Raw genomic sequence first — 3,126 nt, forward strand, 5'->3', positions numbered from 1 at the left:
TATCTTTTCTTAACGTATTCGATCTTGTTCGGCACCATGTAATGTTATAATGTAACACGTGGTAGGGTTCCTAGGTTAACTTTGGAGGATAGGTTATAATGAAACAACTTGTATCTATCGTGTCTAGATTCAGAATGGTTTTATTTCCGTTTCACTGTCCTTGTCACTGTCACGTCACTCTTACAATATTACCAACTTGAGTGCATTCCGAATACTACCTATTTACATACATCACAAGGTCTTATGTCACAAAATTACCACAATAAAACGTTAAATATAAAATTGCTCAATTTAATGTCATTCAAGTTCGATGTGATGTATAGGGTTTTTCATCAACAGTCATTTGTTTCGAGCTTCTGTCAGATTTCATATAATCCGTGTATAATATTAATATACACAGATTATACGAAATGTGACAGAAGCCCGAAACAAGTACAATCGATGAAAAGCCCAATAGGGCTTTTCATTCACAGTCATTTGTTTCGAGCTTCTGTCATGTGTCACATAATATTAATATATCTACGACATGTTATTGGTATATACAATAATACAAACCAAAGACGTATGACGTAGATATATTAATATTATGTGACACATGACAGAAGCTCGAAACAAATGACAATCGATGAAAAGCCCTATTGATGGCAAATTGGTTATTAAACCTGACATTTCGGTCATGTTTATGTCACCGATCAATTAAGACTAAAAAAACACCTCATTTAGACGTTACTCTGTTTGCTGGTCAGTTAGATGATTTGAAATACATGGATTACTGAATTTTAAAAAAGTTAATAAAAGGTAAACTATGGAAGCACTGGGTAAAGAAGAAAGATGCATTAAATATAATAAAAAAAGACAACCTATGACAATAAAACATTAACATCAAAATTGTTAGCCTTTATTCTGCTCATACTTAACATAATCTTCCTAGTTGAAGTCCACATACTGTGTAATAAAACTTAAAGCCACTTTGTGGGCGTTTTTGGCATATTTTAATAATTGTCTTTAATAGTAAAATGTATTAACAAAATAGATATAAAATTATTATTATTAACACATTCATGAACACGCTTCACCTGTAGCCACGTCTTCTTATACTGCTACCTATATCTTCTTATTCTTACTTGCTTTGGCTTTCAATATAAACCACAATAATACCACCATTAATTTTTAAGTATATTATATATGTACCTATATTATGTAAGAAAATAGAATTTACCTAATAACTCACCTCGTCCCCAGGTAAAGTAAAGGTGCTACACCACTTAAATGTTTTTTCATTTTTATTTATTTTGTAACTTTAGCCAGAAGATATATGATGGGAATTATTCATACAATACATATTAATACTATTAAAACTAATACCTATTAATATTCTAAATAATTATTTAATACTAAAATAAAGAAAAATGTCTATCTATACTACATTAATTGAGAAAACATTTTCACTTTTCTTTTCGCAGGATCCTTGGGATTTTAAAGCTCTTCTCTAATCTTGTTTTGTACAATAATTGTTTGAGAATGGCATACATACATAATAAGATGTTTCATGTTCTTGTACTCCTGTGACTGAATATTATTTTGTTTCTCTTCCTGTGACATCCACACAGTAAAATCTACAAAAACATAACAGGTGATTACATGGGAAGTTATACCAGTCTATATTCATTGGTTATACTACTTATAGCTTACATTTATCTAGTATCTACCTACATAAAACTACCTTTGATAAATAATAATGTGGAAGTTGTTCCATACCTACCTAAAGAGTTTTTGAATTGAAATTTTACCAACTGGGTAGGTTGCCCATGTTTTTCCTGCAAATTAAATCGTAAATCCCTATTATTGCCATTAATTTGCACTGTAAACAAGTATATCTCTTTTGAGTTTAATTTTTTTCAAAAGACTAACATAACGAGTTTTAAATTATAACATAGCATATTTTAGTACATTACTTGGTTCAATTTATTTACATTGTACATTTTTTGTACATAATCAAATCATCTGTAAAGTAAGGTTAAGATTCGGAATCAAAAAAATACAACTGTCAAATTTTAAACCAACTGACATTAGATATTTTAAAATTCCCGCTAAAAGAAAAGAAGTAAATCTGGCAACAGTGCGGTTGCGTGCTGGATATTTAAGGTTCGTTCCAAGACGACACATTTGTACGATCCCTTGAACCGCCACGAAATCGATTGGACTGTTTTAATGCGCAGAATCGCCCTTGAACGGTTTTCTTTCGATCTCGATCCGATTACCGGTACATAACCCTCTTGGAACGAATTCGTGTACCATTTCAAGTTCGAGTTGCGCCTGAGCCATTTTCAGTGCGAGTACCACTGTACCACTATTCGCGGTGTGCAAGTACTTGGAAGGGGAAACGAGAAACGACCCTGCGCGAGTCGCGGAGAAATATTGCAACCACAAACCATACATACTCATAGACGTTTCACGTAAATTGTCAAGGTCAAGACAGCAAATTAGTTACCATTCCAATCCAGAGATGTCGCTGTCAGTCAATTCTCTTGTCATATTTTTAACAACTGACAGTTGACAATTAAATTAATTTGTTATTTACTTTTTATTTTACAGTTTGTGGCGGCTTAATTATTCTATTTTAGTGGTGTTACCAGTGGCGTAGCTAACATGGGTGACACCCGGGGCGGTAATCGATGGTGTCACCCCAAATGCAAAAAATAAGGATTAGTAAAATCAACGAAAATCCGATAAACATAGATATATTTTGAATAATGAAAAAATTAATGTTGTTCTGAAGCTATTTTCTTGTTGCATTTTTATAATTGACTATTTAGATGGGAAATAAGCCACAATTAAATTGAAAAAATAATATTTTGAATGAACTATCTTTCAGTAAAGTCGTTCCAGGAACGCAATTCATAAATATTGGCAATATCATTTTAAAGTCTTCTACTTTAAAATATATAACATATGTCTGAATTGCCGATATAAATGAGTCAGATTAAATACATTATTAGAAGAATTTTTTACTAAGCAACAACATTTTTGTTTAATTTAGTAGTATTTTGTATTTTTACAACGACACCCGATTTGGGCCTCGAAACGTTAATAAAATTATTTTTTCAATTTAATTGTGGCTTATTT

General features: G+C 31.5%; 1 long non-coding RNA gene across 1 annotated transcript; it reads right to left on the reverse strand.

The window, feature by feature from the left end:
• Positions 1 to 882: 882 nt before the first annotated feature.
• On the reverse strand, positions 883 to 1,997 carry LOC126880244 (uncharacterized). The gene is made up of 2 exons (XR_007696517.1): positions 1,763 to 1,997; positions 883 to 1,616 (listed from the first exon to the last, which is right to left on the reverse strand). It is a non-coding gene; the product is annotated as an uncharacterized LOC126880244 (long non-coding RNA).
• Positions 1,998 to 3,126: the final 1,129 nt, after the last annotated feature.

Source organism: Diabrotica virgifera, chromosome 2, assembly GCF_917563875.1.
Source record: "Diabrotica virgifera virgifera chromosome 2, PGI_DIABVI_V3a".
Lineage (NCBI taxonomy): Eukaryota > Metazoa > Arthropoda > Insecta > Coleoptera > Chrysomelidae > Diabrotica > Diabrotica virgifera.